This window comes from Bubalus kerabau, chromosome 1 (genome assembly GCF_029407905.1).
Source record: "Bubalus kerabau isolate K-KA32 ecotype Philippines breed swamp buffalo chromosome 1, PCC_UOA_SB_1v2, whole genome shotgun sequence".
Lineage (NCBI taxonomy): Eukaryota > Metazoa > Chordata > Mammalia > Artiodactyla > Bovidae > Bubalus > Bubalus kerabau.
In genome coordinates, this window is record NC_073624.1 from 63,196,113 (window position 1) to 63,218,924 (window position 22,812).

The 22,812-nt window shown below is 36.7% G+C and overlaps 2 pseudogenes; one reads left to right on the plus strand and one right to left on the minus strand.

The window, feature by feature from the left end:
• Positions 1-2,640: 2,640 nt before the first annotated feature.
• Positions 2,641-3,593, minus strand: LOC129645813 (olfactory receptor 6C6-like; annotated as a pseudogene).
• Positions 3,594-17,320: 13,727 nt separating this feature from the next.
• Positions 17,321-18,253, plus strand: LOC129645866 (olfactory receptor 6C6-like; annotated as a pseudogene).
• The last annotated feature ends 4,559 nt before the right edge of the window (positions 18,254-22,812 follow it).

Below are 22,812 nucleotides of genomic sequence, written 5' to 3' on the forward strand. Positions count from 1 at the left end.
CAATAAAACATCTAAAATATCTTTCAGTTAATTCATCTTCATTCAATTGAGAAATCTGATCCTTCATGGATAAATATGCCTTTTTTTCATAATTTCTGTGTGATTAACACTTTATGAGATGATTACAAAATGCTTCCTTAAATTTATTCAATATATATTGTCTGAGTGTGGAAATGGGGAATGAACAAGGAGGATTTATATTCCCCCTGCACCATTACCCCTCAAATAATAACTTTAATAAAATTTCTCATTGTTTTTTCCCTAAGTATCTCTGACTGTGTTGTAGAGCCACTGTCATATTTATATACTAAACTTCAAAACTTTTCCAGAGTTAAGAGAAATATTTCCCTCACTTGCTCCTTTTACCTTAATATTAGTCATATACAACATCATTTTCAAGAGTAACTTCCCCAAAGCAAGAAATTTCAATATTAAAGTTTACATCTTACATGTAATTTAGATGATTCTTTCTCTTTTTTTTTTTTTTTTTTGTGGAAATATCAGTTAATGAAAAGCACCTCAAAATGTCCTGAGTGTATATTAATTGAGGTTGTATGGATGGTTTCCTATACATAATGCCTTGGACTTACTAGGAATAAAACCTTGAAATCATATTATAAGACTATCTAAGTGGTTCTTATATACAACCATTTTAAATTAATTGTTATATCAACTTTCAGTCCAGAAGACTATTCCAGCAAACAAGACCCTTCATGTTGTTACTACCATTTTTTAAAAACATACAAGTAATAGCTTAAACAGTTTTATTAAATTTATTTTTAATTGGAGGATGATTGCCTTACAATATTGTGGGTGTTTTTTTTTTTTTTTTTGAATTGTTTAAGAAAAATCCTTTTCTTTTATTGAGTGCTAGGTATTTCTAATACTATATATTTACTGAACCGTGAGATGTTGGATACATTACTACTACCTTACATGTAGAGAATTAGAGGCATAAAAATACTCTGTGCAGTGTTCCATGTGGTGTATGTGCTTAAGCCTTTATTGAACAGGGTGAATGTCTCAAAATCCTGGTCTAAGCATTGCATGTAATAATTCTCTAAATGCATGTGGTTCTCTAACACTTCTCTGGTATTTGCATATACTTCTGTCTCAGTATACTGTCCTTCTATATATGTTTAGGGACAGCATAATTAGCATAATTTTCACTGTCTCCTGAAATCCCTTCCTAAACTCCAAGATTAGTCAGAAGCTACCCAATATGTCCCTTAATACTTTTGTCAATAGTTGTTGCAACACTAGTTATATACTGGATAGCAATACAGAACCGTTTTGATTTCTTTTGTTTTATATAATGCAAACTTCTTAAAGTAAGGAATGAGGCCCTCACAATACTGGGAATAAGATAGACACACGATAAACATGTCTTTAATTAAACCAATATGATATTGAAAGTTAAAAAATAATAAATAAATAAATAAATATAAAATAAATTACACACAGCAAGATACACATAAACAGGAAAAAAAGGTGGGGTAGTGTTAGTCGCTCAGTGATGTCTGACTCTTTGTGACCCCAAGGACTATAAGCCTGCTAGGCTCCCCTGTCCATGGTATTTCCCAGGCAAGAATATCTGAATGGGTAGCCATTCCTTCTCCAGTTCAGTTCAGTTCAGTCGCTCAATCGTGTCCCACTCTTTGCAACCCCATAAATCGCAGCACGCCAGGCCTCCCTGTCCATCACCAACTCCCGGAGATCATTCAAACTCACGTCCATCGAGTCGGTGATGCCATCCAGCCATCTCATCCTCTGTCGTCCCCTTCTCCTCCTGCCCCCAATCCCTCCCAGCATCAGAATCTTTTCCAATGAGTCAACTCTTCGCATGACGTGGCCAAAGTACTGGAGCTTCAGCTTTAGCATCATTCCTTCCAAAGAAATCCCAGGGCTGATCTCCTTCAGAATGGACTGGTTGGACCTCCTTGCAGTCCAAGGGACTCTCAAGAGTCTTCTCCAACACCACAGTTCAAAAGCATCAATTCTTCAGGGCTCAGCTTTCTTCCCAGTCCAACTCTCACATCCATACATGACCATTGGAAAAACCATAGTCTTGACTAGACGGACCTTTGTTGGCAAAGTAATGTCTCTGCTTTTCAATATGCTATCTAGGTTGGACATAACTTCCCTCCAAGGAGTAAGCGTCTTTTAATTTCATGGCAGCAGTCACCATCTGCCGTGATTGTGGAGCCCAAAAAAATAAAGTCTGACACTGTTTCCACTGTTTCCCCATCTACTTCCCATGAAGTGATGGGACCAGAAGCCTTCTCCAGGAGATCTTACCAACCCAGGGATCAAACCTGCATCTCCTGCATTGCAGGCAGGTTCTTTACCGTCTGAGCCACTCTCAGAGCCTCACACTTACGCAAAGCATATTTTACTCAGTCATGATTTCTAGATACTGATAAGCCATAAGGAGATGATATTTAACACTTAAATTACAGACTTGAGAGAGTAAATTATTATAGCAGGATGGAATGTTTTCCTTAGAAAGAATAAAGTATAAGAGTGAAGCTGAGCTATAAGATTCTTGACAAGAATGTCCTCTATGAAATAAGTATTGAAGTAGGAAAACGTGACCAGAACAAATGCATGAAACATATTTTTGTTTTTGTTGTGATAATATTATGCCTTGTGGCCTTTAAATAACTGTTTTTTTGAGCAAAGCAGGATCTTTTGTAACCTGTCCCAGAAGACTTCTTTCACCTATTGGTTCCTTAGTGTGTAAATGAAGGAATTTAGTAAAGGGGTAACTGAAGTGTACAACAAAGCTACACCTTTGGATACAGTTACCTGTTCTCTTGTAGATGGTTTAGCATACATAAAGATACAGCTTCCATATGTCAGAGAGACAACAGTCAGGTGGGAAGTACAGGTGGAAAAAACATTGGCTCTTGGCTGTGCTGAAGGGAATTTCAGAATGGTCTTAATGATGTAAATGTAAGAAAGAATCACTGATACCAATGTGACCCCAAGTGTTACCATAGCTAAGCTAAAAGACATCAATTTCAGAACATGTGTATCTGTGCAGGATATCTGCAGGATAGGAGACATTTCACACATAAAGTGATCAATTACTTTGGAAGCACAGAAATCCAGCTCGAGTCCCATGATAAATGGAGGAAAGATAATTAGGAATCCAGTTACTCAAGATCTGAGTACAAGCTGATAACACACTTTGCTGTTCATGATGACTGGGTAATGTAGCGGTTTGCAGATGGCAACATAGCAGTCATAGGACATGGCAGCCAGAAACTAATAGTCTGCAACTCACAATAAAAGGAAGAAGAACAATTGAGCTGCACAATTATATGAAATGGTTTTTTCTTTAGTCACCATGATGACCAGGTATCTGGGAATACATACTCTTGTGAATATGATTTCTAAAAATGAGAAACTACAAAGAAAGAAATGCATTGGAGTTTTGAGGCGAATATCCAGCAGGGTGAGGAGGATAATGATTATATTTCCCATCAGGCTCAATGTGTTACTGAAAAAGAGATACAGGAAAATCACAATTTGTAGTTGTGGGTCAATCCCAAGAGAATGAATTCTATCTCCCTTGACTGGTTCCTCATTACTCTTGTGAAAAGTGGGAGTCGCTCAGTCATGTCTGAGGTCACTCTTTGTAACCCCATGGACTATACAGTCCATGGAATTCTCCAGGCCAGAATGCTGGGGTTGGTAGCCTTTCCTTTCTCCAGGGAATCTTCCCAACCAGCGATCAAAACCAAGTCCCCCATATTGCCAGCAGATTCTTTACCAGCTGAGCCACCAGAGAAGCCCTTAGTCTCTGTGAGCCTTGTCAAATCTACATATGAAACAAAAACAAAATAATTGAACTTAAAACATATGAATAGAGCAATATAAATTAACTTACAGGTATTAACCATTGTATGTGTAAATATATAACTTTAATATTTATAAATTAGCCTAAATGTATATAAATTAACCTAAATGTATATGTGTAAAATGAAGATATATTTTAACTAAATATTCATTAGCATATATATGCACATATATATTAACCTAAGGCAGAGAACGGTATATAGTCTCTAGCTATTCACAGGTTGTATCTTCAAAAATTGCCAATGACACATAATTACATACTATAGTCAATTCTAAATTCTTTCTCATACATTAGATCTCTTAATTCTAATATTCCTCACAATTTTCCCCCTGGAACTTGAATTTTTTGTGTTAATATGCATATATAGTCATCTTTCCCAAGTGGGCACTATTCTGGATGTATAATTTAATTAAAAGAATATCAGTTATTTTAAATGTATTTCCCTTTCATATTTATTTAACCTGTGCAAATGCACTGAGTTGGTTTGTCTTTGTAGAATGAGTATTAGGATGATTTTTCAAAACCGGATTTTAGAGTTACAGTATGATTCCTGTGATGATCAATGACTGTAGCAGTATTGATTTCTAGTACTTGAAGATCCTGCTTACAGTTTTTCTTTTTTTTGCATTTCCTTTGCACTGAAAGTATACCATTATTGCTATCAATTTTCTTGACTGGCTTTGCTATACTCAAAAATTGTTATTAGTTCAGTTCAGTTTCAGTTCAGTCACTCAGTCGTGTCTGATTCTTTGAGACCCCATGAATCACAGCGTGCCAGGCCTCCCCATCCATCACCAACTCCCGGAGTTCACTCAGACTCACGTCCATGGATCGAGTCAGTGATGCCATCCAGCCATCTCATCCTCTGTCGTCCCCTTCTCCTCCTGCCCCCAATACCTCCCAGCATCAGAGTCTTTTCCAGTGAGTCAACTCTTCGCATGAGGTGGCCAAAGTATTGGAGTTTCAGCTTTAGCATCAGTCCTTCCAAAGAAGTCCCAGGGCTGATCTCCTTCAGAATGGACTGGTTGGATCTCCTTGCAGTCCAAGGGACTCTCAAGAGTCTTCTGCAACACCACAGTTCAAAAGCATCAATTCTTCGGCACTCAGCTTTCTTCACAGTCCAACTCTCACATCCGTATATGACCACAGGAAAAACCATAGCCTTGACTAGACGGATCTTTGTTGGCAAAGTAATGTCTCTGTTTCAATATGCTATCTAGGTTGGACATAACGTTCCTTCCAAGGAGTAAGCATCTTTTAATTTCATGGCTGCAGTCACCATCTGCAGTGATTTTGGAGCCCAAAAAAATAAAGTCTGACACTGTTTCCCCATCTATTTGCCATGAAGTGATGGGATCAGATGCCATGATCTTCATTTTCTGAATGTCAAGTTTTAAGCCAACGTTTTCACTCTCATCTTTCACCTTCATCAAGAGGCTTTTTAGTTCCTTTTCACTTTCTGCCATAAGGGTGGTGTCATCTGCATATCTTATATGTGGTAAATAAACAAATGAAAACATGACAAAAACAAACATCTTAAGGAAAAATATTTTGTCACTTTACTTCAATTAATCTTTTCTTTTTTTTTTTTTTAGTCACAACACAGCCCATGGGATCTTAGTTTCCTGATAAAGAATGGAAAAGGTGCCAGCGGAAGTGGAAGCATGGAGTTCTAACTACTGGACCACCAGGGAATTCCCTCCATCTTTTAAATGTATTCTTACATGTATATGTATAAGTTCAGACACAATGTTTTTTACATCCTCCAGTTTCTTTAAAAACTGTTGACTACTCCAGATTATATTATTCCTATACTTTCTACATATAAGAATTTTACTTACTTCCATGTTGTACTGACACCTTTATGTTAATCCTATCAGTCCTTCAATATATGCATTGCCTGTGGACTTGGCTTTCTTTCTTTCTTCCTTTCTTTCTTTTTTTTTTTTTTTTCCTGAGCATTTAGAAACAAATATTTTTCCTGGTTGTTATTCTCTCTCTCTCTCTCTTTTTTTTTCTTTTTGTATTGAAGTATAGCCAATTAACAATGTTGTGATAGATTCAGGAGAACAGTGAAGGGACTCAGTCAGACAGATATATGTATCAGTTCTCCCCCAAACTCCCATCCAAGCTGCCACATAACATTAAATAGAGTTCCATGTAGACTTTTAAGAGAAATGAGTTACTCAAGCATACTTTGCTGACTTTATTCTTTTGCATTTGTCTTGCTAATATTCCTATCTTTTCTGTTTATTACTTTTTTACTGTTTGAAAAAATAAAATAAGATTTTAGTTCTTAAGGTGATTTTCCAAAGCAGATATTAGTAAAGAGCCTTAATGTCTTTAATGGCAATGGAAGACTTGTGGTCTTCAACTACCAGGTGGTTGTAAGCTTTAATTACCAAAATATATTTTTGTCCTTGCTATGACACCTATAGTTGCTCTATCTCTGATTTGAAAATCTATATTTTAGGATTTAGTCATAGAACTTCTCTTACCATGTGGGTTTGACTGTTCTAGAATTATATTTTCTCAAGTCTCAGAAAAAAATTGCCGTAATTTCTTCATATCTCTTTACCTAGGCAATATTTAGACTTCCCCTGGTGGCTCAGATGGTAAAGCGTCTGTCTACAATGCGGGAGACCTGGGTTCAATCCCTGGGTCAGAAAGTTCCCTGGAGAAGGAAAAGGCAACCCACTCCAGTACTCTTGCCTTGAAAATCCCATGGACGGAGGAGCCTGATGTCCATGGGGTGGCAAAAAGTCGGACACGACTGAGCGACTTCACTTTCACTTTCAGGCAATATTTAATTAATAAAGAGAATCAAAGGAAGTGAAATTTGCATGTAACTGAATAAAATACAATACATCAACTATGAATATATAAAACATAAATGATTTTATCATTAATTTTTTTTTTTTTTACTTTTACAATATTGTATTGGTTTTGCCATACATCAATATGAATCCGCCACGGGTGTACACGTGTTCCCAATCCTGAACCCCACTCCCACCTCCCTCCCCATACCACCACCTCCCTCTGGGTCATCCCACTGCACCAGCCCCAAGCATCCTATATCCTGCATCGAACCTGGAATGGCGATTCATTTCTTATATAATAGTATACATGTTTCAATGCCATTCTAACAAATCATCCCCCCACCCCACAGAGTCCAAAAGACTGTTCTATACATCTGTGTCTCTTGCTGTCTCACATACAGGGTTATCATTACCATCTTTCTAAATTCCATATATATGCATTAGTACACTGTATTAACATAAGAATTCTGTAGTCAAGTTTAACTCCCTAAATTTGATTCACTGTACATTTGAATTAATTTCTGATTCTGAACTTGTTAAAATTATAGTTGACTTACCTTCTTGGATCTCTTGTATCTATTATTCCCTTATGAGTGCATAGAAGAGATTAATGCTAACATAACTAATAATGAGTTTATGCTCTTACAATAATAGTTTATTATCTAACCTGGATGTTGATTATCTAGGTGATTTTTGTGTAAAGAAAAAATGTGTACATACTGTGTTTCTGTAAAGATTTGCTACATTCTCTTAAGTTCATACCCACTTTGCAATTCAGAACTCAGGTATCAATAACTTTAATAGACTTCCATCGTCTGATCCAGATAAGCTGCATTATATGAAATTTTGTTCTTACATTTGCTGTCATTCATAACTTCAAAATAGTTATTCCTCAAAGTAAATTGAACTAAAATAAAATAAAGGAGGACAAGTGACAAAAATCTTGGGACATCATCTAATCAGAGATAAATAACTGTTTCAAGAAGAGATTCCACATTTCTTTCTGTCCACTTGTAATATTCCATCATTTTATCATTTTTTACTTACTACACTCTCAAAGGATCTATTGAAGTAAAACACAGAAAAAAAATCTCTTCTCTGGGGATAGGAATTCCAAAACAACTAATTACTGACAATGAAAGACAACACTGTAATTTACTTTAAACAAAAGTTGAAGCGAAAGTAACCCAAAGGAGTAGCCAAGTGATTTAGGGAAATTAATGAAATATCTAACAAGGATATCAGCAGTTCTCTGTCCTGGCATGACGTTCAAAAATCCCAAGCTGATTCAAATGTATTCTTTTTACCAATACAATATTGTAAAGTAAAAAAAAAATAAATAAATAAAAATTAAAAAATTTAAAAAATCCCAAGCTGGCTTACACCAACACAAGATGTCATCGGCTTCCAATTAGCAACAGAAGCAATTTTACACTTTATTGCAAACCATTTTACAATCTGGCACCGAGTGGTGTATACATGACATTTGTAAGTAATAATTAAGGATCATATATTAATATATTTACAATATGAGGAACTTGGAGTGGATTTTGATGAAATTATTTTTTGATCTTTCAAATGAACTAAATTTATCTATGAAATGCATTGTGTTACTGCCCATTCCTGGAGAAAATTCAATGTCTGTCAGCTGGTGAAAGGTTCAGCAAATGGTAGTATACATGTCAAAAGAATAGACTAATGATATATTAAAAAGCACAACTGAATATTAGAAATATTATGCTTAGTATAAGAAGCCAGATACAATATCTATGTATACTGTGATTCCATTTTTATAATTCTGTATGCATGTGTGCTCAGTCGCTTCAATGGTTTCTGACTCTTTGTGACCCTCTGGGCTGTAGCCCTCCAGGTTTCTCTGTCCATGGGATTCTCCAGGCAAGAATACTGGAGTGGATTGCCATACCCTCCTTCAGGGGATCTTCCCAACTGAGGGATGGATCTAGTGTCCCCTGCATTGCAGGTCGATTCTTTATTACTGAGCCATAGGGGAATCTCTTCATAACTCTAGAAAACACTAAAAATTAGCGACCAAAATCTGACGAGTAGTGTTATAGGCTGAGGGTGAGAAGTAATTGATTACAAAAGTGTTTTAAGGGAACTTTTCATAGAGTGATGTGAACATTTGGTATGTTGTTTAAAGTGGTGGTTGCATGACTATAATTCTTGTTGATATTCACTAACTATATCCCCCCAAAAATTCAATTTATTTTGAAGTTAAATTATTTCTGAATAATCTGTCTGGAGATAGCTGCTTTTTTTTTTTTTAGACTATTGATAAGATTACATATGCAACAGTTAGAACTGGACATGGAACAACAGACTGGTTTCAAATAGGAAAAGGAGTACATCAAGGCTGTATATCATACCCTGCTTATTTAACTTATAGGCAGAGTACATCATGAGAAACGTTGGGCTTGAAGAAGCACAAGCTAGAATCAAGATTGCCAGGAGAAATATAAATAACCTCAGATATGGAGATGACACCACACTTATGGCAGAAAGTGAAGAGGAACTAAAAAGTCTCTTGATGAAAGTGAAAGAGGAGAGAAAAAAAATTGAATTAAAGCTCAATATTCAGAAAACTAAGATCATGGCATCTAGTCCCATCACTTCATGGCAAATAGATGGGGAAACAGTGGAAACAGTGTCAAATTTTATTTTTTGTCAAACTGCAGATGGTGACTGCAGCCATGAAATTAAAAGACGCTTACTCCTTGGAAGAAAAGTTATGACCAACTTAGGTAGCATATTGAAAAGCAGAGACATTACTTTGCCAAGAAAGGTCTGTCTAATCAAGGCTATGGTTTTTCCAATGGTCGTGTATGGATGAGAGAGTTGGACTGTGAAGAAAGCTGAGTGCCGAAGAATTGATGCTTTTGCACTATCGTGTTGGAGAAGACTCTTGAGAGTCCCTTAGACTGAAAGGAGTTCCAACCAGTCCATTCTAAAGGAGATCAGCCCTGGGTGTTCTTTGGAAGGAATGATGCTAAAGCTGAAATTCCAGTACTTTGGCCACCTCATGTGAAGAATTGACTCATTGGAATAGACTCTGATGCTGGGAGGGATTGGGTCAGGAGGAGAAGGAGACTACAGAGGATGAGATGGCTGGATGGCATCACTGACTCGACGGACGTGAGTTTCATTAAACTCCAGGAGTTGGTGATGGACAGGGAGGTCTGAGATGCTGTGATTCATGGGGTCGCAAAGAGTCAGACAGGACTGAGTGACTGAACTCTACTGAACTGAAGATTACATAGATCCACACTATCCAATAATGATAGCCTAAATCAAATCCCTTATGATTATACAAGTGGAAATGAGAAATAGAATTAAGGGACTAGATCTCATAGACAGAGTGCCCGATGAACTATGGATGGAGGTTCATGACATTGTACAGGAGACAGGGATCAAGACCTTCCCAATGGAAAAGAAATGCAAAAAAGCAAAATGGCTGTCTGAGGAGGCCTTACAAAAGTCTGTGAAAAGAAGAGAAGCAAAAAGCAAAGGAGAAAAGGAAAGATATAAGCATCTGAATGCAGAGTTCCAAAGAATAGCAAGGAGAGATAAGAAAGACTTCCTCAGTGATCATGCAAAGAAATAGAGGAAAACAACAGAAGGGGAAAGACTAGAGATCTCTCCAAGAAAATTAGTGATACTAGGGGAACATCTCATGCAAAGATGGGCTCGATAAAGGGCAGAAATGGTATGGACCTAACAGAAGCAGAAGATATTAAGAAGAGATGGCAAGAATAAACAGAGAGAACTGTATAAAAAAGATCTTCACGACCAAGATAATCATGATGGTGTGGTCACTCACCTAGAGCCAGACATCCTGGAATGTGAAGTCAAGTGGGCCTTAGAAAGCATCACTATGAACAAAGCTAGTGGAGGTGATGGAATTCCAGTTGAGCTATTTCAAATCCTGAAAGATGATCCTGTGAAAGTGCTGCACTCATGTCAGCACATTTGGAAAACTCAGCAGTGACCACAGGACTGGAAAAGATCAGTTTTCATTTCAATCCCAAAGAAAGGCAATGCCAAAAAAAATGCTCAAACTACTGCACAATTGCACTCACTCACAGGCCAGTAAAGTAATGCTCAGAATTCTCCAAGTCAGGCTTCAGCAATACATGAACTGTGAACTTCCAGATGCTCAAGCTGCTTTTAGAAAAGGCAGAGGAACCAGAGATCAAATTGCAAGCATCCGCTGGATCATGGAAAAAGCAAGAGAGTTCCAGAAAAACTTCTATTTCTGCTTTCGTGACTATGCCAAAGCCTTTGACTGTGTGGATCACAATAAACTGTGGGAAATTCTGAAAGAAATAGGAGTACTGGACCACCTTACCTGCCTCTTGAGAAACCTATATACAGGTCAGGAAGCAACAGTTAGAACTGAACATGGAACAACAGACTGGTTCCAAATAGGAAAAGGAGTACGTCAAGGCTGTATATTGTCACCCTGCTTATTTAACTTATATGCAGAGTACATCATGAGAAATGCTGGGCTAGAAGAAACCCAAGCTGGAATCAAGATTGCCGGGAGAAATATAAATAACCTCAGATATGCAGATGACACCACACTTATGGCAGAAAATGAAGAAGAACTAAAAAGCCTCTTGATGAAAGTGAAAGAGGAGAGTGAAAAGTTGGCTTAAAGCTCAACATTCAGAAAACTAAGATCATGGCATCTGGTCCCATCACTTCATGGCAAATAGATGGGAAAACAGTGGAAACAGTGTCAGACTTTATTTTTATGGGCTCCAAAATCACTGCAGATGGTGATTGCAGCCATGAAATTAAAAGATATTTACTCCTTGGAAAAAAATTTATAACCAACCTAAATAGCATATTGAAAAGCAGAGACATTACTTTGCCAACAAAGGTCCATCTCTTCAAGGCTATAGTTTTTCAAGTGGTCATGAATGGATGCGAGAGTTGGACTGTGAAGAAAGCTGAGTGCCTAAGAATTGATGCTTTTCAACTGTGGTGTTGGAGAAGACTCTTGAGAGTCACTTGGACTGCAAGGAAATCCACCCAGTCCATTCTGAAGGAGATCAGCCCTGGGATTTCTTTGGAAGGAATGATGCTAAAGGTGAAACTCCAGTACTTTGGCCACCTCATGCAAAGTGTTGACTCATTGGAATAGACTCTGATGCTGGGAGAGATTGGAGGCAGGAGGAGAAGGGGACGACAGAGGATGAGATAGCTGGATGGCATCACTGACTCAATGGATGTGAGTTTGAGTGAACTCCAGGAGTTGGTGATGGACAGGGAGGCCTGGCGTGCTGCGATTCATGGGGTGGCAGAGAGTTGGATACGATTGAGCGACTAAACTGAACTGACTCCTTGGAAGGAAAGTTATGACCAACCTAGATAGCATATTCAAAAGCAGAAACATTACTTTGCCAACAAAGGTCCATCTCTTCAAGGCTATGCTTTTTCCAGTGGTCATGTATGGATGTGAGAGTTGGACTGTGAAGAAAGCTGAGCACCGAAGAATTGATGCTTTTGAACTGTGGTGTTGCAGAAGACTCTTGAGAGTCCCTTGGACTGCAAGGAGATCCAACCAGGCCATTCTGAAGGAGATCAGCCCTGGGATTTCTTTGGAAGGAATGATGCTAAAGCTGAAACTTCAGTACTTTGGCCACCTCTTGTGAAGGGCTGACTCATTGGAAAAGACTCTGATTCTGGGAGGGATTGGGGGCAGGAGGAGAAGGGGAAGACAGAGGATGAGATGGCTGGATAGCATCACTGACTCCATGGTCATGAGTTTGAGTGATCTCTTGGAGTTGGTGATGGACAGGGATGCCTGGCTACTGCGATTCATGGGGTCACAAAGAGTCGGACAGGACTGAGCGACTGAACTGAACTAAACTGATAGCTGTATGTGTGTATATACCTTTAAATTTAAAATAATGAACATTAAATTCATAATGGTTACCTTTCAAGTACTTAAAGCTGTAGGTGGCTAGTGGCTACCATACTGAACATCACTGAAATAAATAAATGATTAATAGTTTTTGTCTCTTCTAAAGCATACATTTGTTTATGCCAGTTTTGCATAATGTACATTTAACTAAAATTTGTGTATTTAACAAATTTTGATATATTTCCTTTCCAAGTAGTTCAAAATTTTCTCTAAGGCCTTACTGATTCGTCTTGTGAGCAACTGACTATGTAGAAGTATATTACTTAATTTTCAAACATTTGGTGACTTTCTAGTCTTCTGTCTGTCACTGATTCTTACTTAATTCCATTATAATTAGAAATCATATTTCCAAGAATTTAATCCTGTGGAATGTTTTGTAATTTCCTTTAGGCTAAGTTGACATTCAATTTTGTAAATATTTCATGTACTTTTAAGACAATTATATACTTTTGAGCTTGGATGCAGTACTCCGTATTCATCATTTACTTCCTAAGTGGCTCTAGTGGTGACGAACACGCCTGCCAGTGCACGAGACATAAGAGACAGGCTCGATGCCTATGTTGGGAAGATTGCCTGGAGGAGGGTGTGGCAATACACTCCACTATTCTTGTCTAAAGAATCACCATGGACAGAGGAGCCCGGCAAGCTACAGTCCATGGGGTTGCAAAGAGTTGGACATGACTGAAGCGATTTAGCACACACAAAAGAATAAAACAAGTTTGTTTTTTTTTTTTTTTGTATTTCTATAAGAGTAATATATTTGTTAACAGTTTAGCTATTGCAGTTTTCAATTCTATAATTAGATCTTCCATTAAGCCTTTTTCAGCCCAGTTTCTTTTGATTTCTTTTGAATGGACCATATGTTTCCTGTTTCTCTTACATTTTGTGTTTGAGGATCACTGGCCATTTAAATTGAATAATGTGCTAACTCTGGGATTCAGATTCTTCCTCTTGCCAAGGGCTGCCATTTTTTGTTACTGTTTTCTAGTTTACTTTCATGTTTTGATTATGGTAGGCATCCTCTATGCCAATTGTCAGCCTGAGTATAAACTTAAGGTTTCAGTTCTCTTCTGAGACTGTGCCTTTCCCTGATCATGCACACTTTCTAATCTTCACAGTAAATGCATTTACTTCTGAACATCCTAGTTATTCAAAAAAAGGGAGAGAGGAAAAAAGAGCCAGCCCGTTTACATCCATTATGAAATAGCATATCGGATAGGACTTGATGAGAAAGTCATCATCACTGCTGTGGTAGTCCAGCCAAAGGTCAATAAATTAAACATAATCCTGAGGAAGCTTTAGCCAAAATCAAGGGACATAATATATAAATACTGGAAAATAATTTCAGTCAACATTCTCAAAAGTGAAGGAAAAATTAGAGAACTATTCCAAATATTAATAAAAGGAAACTAAAATACTATGAGAATCAAATGAAACATGCCATATTAAACTATATTCTTTTTTCTATACTGGGAAATTTTTAGACAATTGGTGATGTTTGAATAATATTTGAGAATTTGAAGTTAATAACGTACCATTGCTTACATTCTGGTAATAATGGTTTTATCATGTTTACCCAGTAAAATATTATTTTTTGTTGTTGTAAATCCACATAACCATATTAAGTAGCAAATGGAGCATCAGTGGCTTGGGAATAAAAGATCCTATTGTATATTTGTTGCGTATTTTTCTTTATGTTTTATATTTTTTAAAAATAAAGTAAATAGGAAAACATTTAAGTACTGTCCCCAAATTTGGGGGGATAGGGGTGGGTCACAATCAAGTTATTGAAATTCTAACATATTGCCTAACAAAAACAGGAGAGAAGTTCATGTTTGGGGTAAATTTTCTCACCAGTAGAACTGGTCATATTGTCCTATGGTAGTTGAGTATCTGAAATTCTTGTTGGCATTAAATATTTTAAGTTTAAATCATAATTCTCTTATGAGAAATGTCTCTTCATTTTTGTAGTTAAAGCAACTCACAGTGGTTTTCTTTCATTCTTCCTTTGTTTTCTGTTTCTTCTCTTTTAACCTTTCCTTTTTCTTTTTTAAAATTTAATTGGTATGTATATCCTTTCTGGTAGCATTCTCCAGAAGGTGTTTCTTTTTTGTTTCTCTTTTTATTTCAATGAATCCCCTTGTGCCTCTTATGAGTGAAATGATAAAACTGTGGCTTTTTTTAGTGTACAGTTTGAAGCAATAATTCTTTGCTGCAAATTTTAGGTTCCTTTCATTTGAGAGATTTCCTAAAATATCTTTTCAGTTAAACTATAACACTTTTTTTTTTGACTGAACAACAACAGAGTTTATTGTTGTCTATTTTTAACATTAATTTATATTTTTTTTCATTAAGCTAGGAGAATATATTCCATTCAACACATTTTCAACATGTGGGATTTATTGAGGATTCCTTTATCATAGTTTCTTTAAATGTTGTAGAGTTAAAAAGAAAATGCATTTTTCATTTTGGTGACATAATTAGAAAAACAGACTGTGTCTACTGCTTACATCTATCTTTTTTTTTTTTTTTTTGCTTTCTTTTTTTTAAATTTTATTTTATTTTTAAACTTTACATAATTGTATTAGTTTTGCCAAATATCAAAATGAATCCGCCACAGGTATACATGTGTTCCCCATCCTGAACCCTCCTCCCTCCTCCCTCCCCATTCCATCCCTCTGGGTCGTCCCAGTGTACCAGCCCCAAGCATCCAGTATCGTGCATCGAACCTGGACTGGCAACTCGTTTCATACATGATATTTTACATGTTTCAATGCCATTCTCCCTAATCTTCCCACCCTCTCCCTCTCTCACAGAGTCCATAAGACAGTACGAGACAGCAAAAGAGTATAACACTTTTATTTAGAATTTTTATAGAGTACTTTTTCTATTTATATATATTTTCTAAACAACAGGAAAATGAAATTTATCTGGCATGAAAGAGGATTCCAATTATCTGTAACATCTATGTTCTCTAACTTTTATGTGTGTGACTGCTAGTGGAAAACATTAGCAGATGCATATAATTCCCAGATTGTATTTCTTTTTTGAATCCTTCATTAAAGAAGCATTGAAACTAAATTTACACTTGAAATAATTAAACATTTTATGTTATAAGAAGGAGAATATCATTTTTTTGACTCATTTCTATCATATTCCTGTATGGAGAATTATAATAATATAATCTGGATATGGTAAGTGATGTAAAATTTGGAATATATATCTAAGCCATAAATGAAAATCATTTTGCAAGTACTAGTCAGATATTTTTCATTGACTCTTGAACTGTCACATTTTTTTTTCATTTTTATGTGGATGTAATTTTCCATACTTTCTGATTAAATACAACTGACTGTAAGAAGACTGGTACATTTGAAGTCCCTTCCCCCCCAAATTAAGTTAAATGATAGAAGAAAAAAATAAGAAAACATCATATTGGTACAAAATAATTAATGGGTTTTGTTAGAATATCTCCATGATAGGGAAAATATTTAACTATTATATTTACTATATATTCCATATCTTTAAAAATTCTTTTGATGAGCTAAGAATTTTTTCACAAATAAATATTGCCAATTGAAGCTGGTGTAATTTTCAACACACTATAAGAAATTTGTTATTAATTTGTGAAACATTTATAGAAAATTCATTTTGAGTAATAGTTATATGGGGCTTCCCTGGTGGCTCAGAGGGTAAAGAGTCTGCCTGCAATGTAGGATACCTGGGTTTGAACCCTGGGTTGGGAAGATCCCCTGGAGAAGGAAAAGGCAACCCAATCCGGTACTCTTGCCTGAAAACCCCACGGACGGAGAAGCCTGGTAGGCTACAGTCCATAGGATCGCAGAGAGTTGGACACCACTGAGACTTCACTTTCACTTTTATGTCTTGGCACAGTGGATCAAACTATTAAACTTATTTACATTTCTGAATATTTTTTCTATGTTTGCAGTCTTTTAAAAAGTACTGTTACATCTGCTTCTTTAAGAATTGTTTTCCTAAGTATTTTTTCAGTTCAGTTCAGTTCAGTCGCTCAGTCATGTTCACTCTTTGTGATCCCATAATCGCAGCACGCCAGGCCTCCCTGTCCATCACCAACTCCCTGAGTTCACTCAGACTCACGTCCATTGAGTCAGTGATGCCACCCAGCCATCTCATCCTCTGTCGTCCCCTTCTCCTCCTGCCCCCCAAATCCCACCCAGCATGAAAGTCTTTTCCAATGAGTCAACCCTTTGCATGAGGTGGCCAAAGTACTGGAGTTTCAGCTTTAGAATCATTCCTTCCAAAGAAATCCCAGGGCTGATCTCCTTCAGAATGGACTATTTGGATCTCCTTGCAGTCCAAGGGACTCTCAAGAGTCTTCTCCAACGCCACAGTTCAAAAGCATCAATTCTTCAGCGCTCAGCTTTCTTCACAGTCCAACTCTCACATCCATACATGACCACTGGAAAAACCATAGCCTTGACTAGAGGAACCTTTGTTGGCAAAGTAATGTCTCTGCTTTTGAATATGCTATCTAGGTTGGTCATAACTTAACTTCCAAGTTAAGTGTCTTTTAATTTCATGGCTGCAGTCACCATCTGCAGTGATTTTGGAGCCCCCAAAAACAAAGTCTGACACTGTTTTCACTGTTTCCCCACCTATTTGCCATGAAGTGATGGGACCAGATGCCATGATCTTAAATTTGAAATGAAGAACCAGTCAAGAGAGATAGAATTCATTCTCCTGGGACTGACTGATGAACCACAATTGCAAATTGTGATTTTTAATGTTTCTCTTCCTAAACTACATGTTGAGTGTGATGAGAAACTTATCCATCATCTTTCTTATCTTGCTGGATCCCGGCTCAAGACTCCCAGGTATTTTTTCCTCCAAAATCTCTCCCTCTTGGAAGTTTCATTAACAACAACCTGTATTCCCAGATTCCTGATAGCCATCGTGACTAAAAACAAATTCATTTCCTACAATGGTTGTGCATCTCAGCTATTCTTTTTTCTGTTATTATGCCTTACAGAATTTTACCTACTAGCTGCCATGTCTTTTGATTGTTATGTAGCAATCTGCAAAGCCTTACATTACCTGATCATTATGAGCAAAAAAGTGTGCTACCAACTTGTACTCAGTTCATGGGCAGTGGGCTTTCTGGTTACTTTTCCACCAGTGCTCTTGGCAATGAAACTGGAATTCTGTGCTTCCAGAGTAATTGATTATTTTGTATGTGACACTTCCCCTGTGCTGCAGATTTCTTACACAGACAACTCATATCCTAGAATTGATTTCATATGGCTCAGCTGTTGGAAACTCATGATTACATTATTGTTAGTGATGCTTTCCTATACATATATTATCAAGACCATTCTAAGCATTCCATCTGCTCAGAAAAGAACAAAAGCTTTCCCCACATGTTCTTCCATATGATTGTAGTCTCCCTTACTTATGGTAGCTGTATCTTTACTTACATGAAGCCATCTGCAAAGGAAAGGGTGACTCTGTCCAAAGGTATATCTGTTATTTATACTTCAGTTGCCCTGTATTAAACCCTTTCATTTACACTCTAGGAACCAGCAAGTGGAACAAGCCTTCAAAAATATACTCCAAAATATTTACATGTTTTTCAATTAGTGAAGAAAATTTTAGTCATGAAATATGGAGAAAACCAAATTTTTTTTTAACATTTTACAGTTTAATTAACCTGTCCTTCAATTTTATTTAGACTTCTTAAAACATTTTAACCAAGGGTTTTAGCATAATGCACTTTTTTTTCTTATCACTGTTGATAATTGGCATTTTCCTGTGTTACAGTGAGTCCTTTCTTCACGTTGTCAATACAAATGTTGAATTTCATTTTCTCTACAAGACATGCATGGTTCTGACTTTAAAAAACTATTATAATTATATATTAATCATATGAAAATTTTAATGATGGAAATATTATTAATAACATATCCTACCACCAGGGTTCTGGAGTTTCCCGGGTGGTGCTAGTGGTTAAGAATTCGCTTGCAAATGAAGGAGATGTAGGAGACGTGGGTTTGATCCCTGGATTGGGAAGATCACCTGGAGAAGGACATGGACAACCACTCCAGTATTCATGCCTGGAGAATCCCATGGACAGAGGAGCCTGATGGGCTACAGTTCATAGTATCGCAAAGAGTCAGACATGACTGAAGTGACTTAGCACTTACGCACCACTGGGCCTCTGGAAAGTATCAATACTTTAAGTGCAACTTGCTGATATCACAAGTCTGATAACTCAAAGTGTTATTCTTTTGGCCAGTCATTGAAGGCTTAAATTTAGACATCTGTATGAGCTTGATCAAGTTTCTCAAACCCTATGTTGCTGAGTTTCTCCAGTTATGAAATAGATATAATAACAATAATTTTATTTTAATGTTATTTTGAGGATGAAATGATACATTATATAAACTAATGCACAATCTGCATCTGGCTTACACTGAACTGTCGAGAAATGTAGTTGCACTTGAGGGAAAATGTTGCCTCAGCTGAGACAATATTTAACAAGTCAAGGGGAAAAAAGACAGACTTCAAATCATAAGAAACTTTTATGTCCAAAAATGTACTTGTTCTGTACCTGGTAGTCCTAAATATTTGGAACAAATAAGAATCACCTACCTGGTTAGCTTATTTAAATTTAAAGTCCATGTTCTCATCCCTAAATATATATTATCAGTTTAACTGGAGTATAGAAACATAGACTATAAGTGACTTGGAAGCCAGTGGTTCATATATAATCAGATTTTCATTTTAAAAGGATTACTCTGTTAACTTATTGAAGACAGATGTCCAAATGTTGGAGTCAAGAAGATGAGGTAGAGGGCTAATATTTATGCTACATGAATTATTTGAGGATTAAAATACAATAGTGTCCATGAATTCAAATCTCAGTGAGATATCTCCAGAGATCTTTAGAAAAAAACTGAGATGAACTGTCAAGAATTTGAATATCTGAGAAAATTAAAGGGTGTTTTAAAAATGAATTGAATCTTCTTGGAATTTCCTCTATGCTCTCTCCTGTTCCCCCTGTAGCTCAGCAGTAACAAATCCACATGCAATACAGGAGCTGGATCAGGAAGATCCCTTGAAGAAGGAAATGGCAACCCACTTCATATTCTTGCCTGGAGAATCTTATGGACAGAGGAGCCTAGTGGGTTATAGTAATGTTCAACTCTTTGCAACCAAATGCATTTGTATAAACTTTGACCCTGTACATGACTCAGTGACTAACAGTTTCACTTTCCTGTACATACTCACTTAAATATATCAATATAATGACTTTTAAGAAAGGATTATGGTTATATACTGTCAGATTCTTAAAAAAAAAAAATCTACAATATCTCCTTAAAATGTACAGATTTCCATTCTGGATATAATATTCTATCAGAGAAATACATATGAAAAAATCACAAAGGCATGTATTTAATGGTAAGACTATTATCTATGTGTACCTGAAGACATAATTTTAACTGAGTTGTTTTCTGGTTCATTTTACCATTTTAAGCCAACACTATTACCCATCTGCTCTTCTATGGAAAAATAGAAGAGTAAGTACTTATTGTTTTCAACGCCCTAAAAACCACCCTCGATAGAGAGTTTGCATTCAATAAGTCTTTAAAAAAAAAAAAAAAATTTTGAACTCAGGTCTCTTGCATTGCAGGCAGATTCTTTATCATCTGAGCCACCAAGAAGACCCTTAAAAAAAAGCACCAAAACCTTATTATATACATGATTTGTGAATATTTTTTTTCCTTCTTTGGGTTGTATTTTCAGTTTCTTCACAGTGCCCTTTGATCACTAAAGTTTTAATTCTGATGAAGCTGTTAGGTAGTTAGAATAGTAAACAGGAATCCAGAATGGTGGTGGCTAAAAGACAAGGAAGGGAAAAGCCTGACAAAATAGAACAAAGGAAGATCTGAGGACCGGAGTGAGGACCTCAGGTAGAACAAACACTCCTGGCTAGCCCACTTTACATAGGGCAGGCCTAGGGGGAGAAAAAAACATATAAAAAGAGGACCCAAAGGGCTGGGGGGGGTCTCTCTCTCCCCTGAACACTGGGGTGCTCTTCTAGTCCCATCTTTGGGTAGACATGCCCTCACACCTCGAGGATGGGTTTTCCTGCTATTATCTAAATAAAACAGAGATGTAACATGGAGCTGTAACACTGATTTGTCTAACGGCTATAATACGGTCTGTTCAAGACCCGAGAGCTGTGACACGCTGAATGCTTTAATGTCCGTCACTCCAAATCTTTGTTGTGACGAGACAGAACCGAGGAGAATACACTCGCCTGACAAAGCCATGTTAATTTTTTTCTTTTGCTGTTTGTGTTTTTGGTGTCATATTTAAGAAATCATTGCCTATTTCAAAGTTACAAGTAGTTATATGTATGGTTTCTTCTAAGAAATGTATACTTTTAGTGCCCATAATAATCTTTTTTTTTTTCTTTTGAGTTTATATATGGTCTTTTCTAAAAAAAGGTTTTTTTTTTGTTTGTTTGTTTGTTTTTTTTAATTTACTTATTTATTTATTTTGGTCTGTAGTGCATCTTTGTTGCTGCATACAGTCTTTATCTAGTTGAGTGGGTGGGGGCTACTCTTCATTGGAGTGCTCAGGCTTCTCATTGTGGTAGCTTCTGTTGTTGTGGAGCACAGGCTCTAGATACATGAGCTTCAGTGTTTACAGCTCTTGGGCTCAGTAGCTGTGGCCTGCTGGCTCTAAAGCACAGCCTCAGTAGTTGTGGTGCATGGGCTTAGTTGCCCCTCAGCACACGAAATCCTCTTGCATCAGGGATGGAACCTGTGTCCCCTGCCTTGCAAGCCAGACTTTTAACCAGTGGACTACCAGGGAAACCCTATATATAGCCTTTTTATATGGGGTGAGATAGAGATAAAGTTTTCTTTTGCATGTACATATCTAGTTTTCCCAACATGGCTTCTTACAAAAACTGTTACTTCTTTGAATAATCTTGTCACTCTTGTTAAAAATCAATTGACCATAAATGTGGGGTTCTACCTTAGAGTTCTTTGCTTTATTCCTTTGATCTGTATGTTGACTGTTATGCCAGTATCACACTCTTTTGATGATTGTAGCTTTATGAAAAGTTTTCAAATTGGATTTATTTCTTTTTTTTTAAATGTAACTTAGTGCATGGTCTTCTTTGTGGTTCAGTGGTAAAGAATCCACCTGCCAAGCAGGATACACAGGTTCAATCCCTGGGTCTGGAAAATCCCCTAGAGAAGGAAATGGCAACCCACTCTAGTATTCTTGCCTGGGAAATCCCATTGGACAGAGGAGCCTGGAGAGCTATAGTGCATGGGGTTGCAAATGAGTTGAACACAACTTAGCAACTAAATAACAACAGCAATAAAGAATACTTCAGGCACACATAAAATGAAGAAACTATATAACACAAATGCAGTCCACAATCTTCTTGACACATTGTGAGTTGTTATTGTGAAAAAATTTAACAGGAGTTTGAGAATAACTTTTATATGACTGTTCTCAATTTCTTCTCTGTGATGACATTATTCCTTACAAAAAAACTGTATATATGTAAACACTAAGTTGTAGGCTTTTTGCTGAAAATACTATTCAAGAGTGATTATTTTACCAGGAACAAAATCTTCTATGTAATCACTCTGGTAGTTTTTCCTATTGTCAGCCAGTACAACACCCTCAGGCAGAGGATAAATCCTTCCCCTGGGCCTAAGGAATGTATACATCTATATATAAAACTTAAATTCTAAATATTTATTTATAGTGCTACTAAACTAAGAAATCTATAAAATCATTGAAGTTATAGATTATACCTCTTTCCTTCATTTACCCCAGTGTACAGTCCGGCACCATAGGATACAGACAGAAAATCAAGGAAACAGAATGGAGAGCACAGAAACCCATGTTTACATGGTCATTTAACTTACAAAAGAGGCAAGATTATAAAATGGGGAAAAGACAGCCTCTGCAATGAATGGTTGTTGAGAAAACTGGATGGCCACATGCAAACTGGACTACCTTATCACACTTTTTGCAAAAATAAAGTCAAAATGAACTGAGGACTTGAATGTAAGACCCCAAACCCTAATACTACTAGAAGAAAACTTAGGTAGTACAGTCTTTGACATAGGTCTTAGGAATAATTTTTAGGATATATCTTCTTAGGC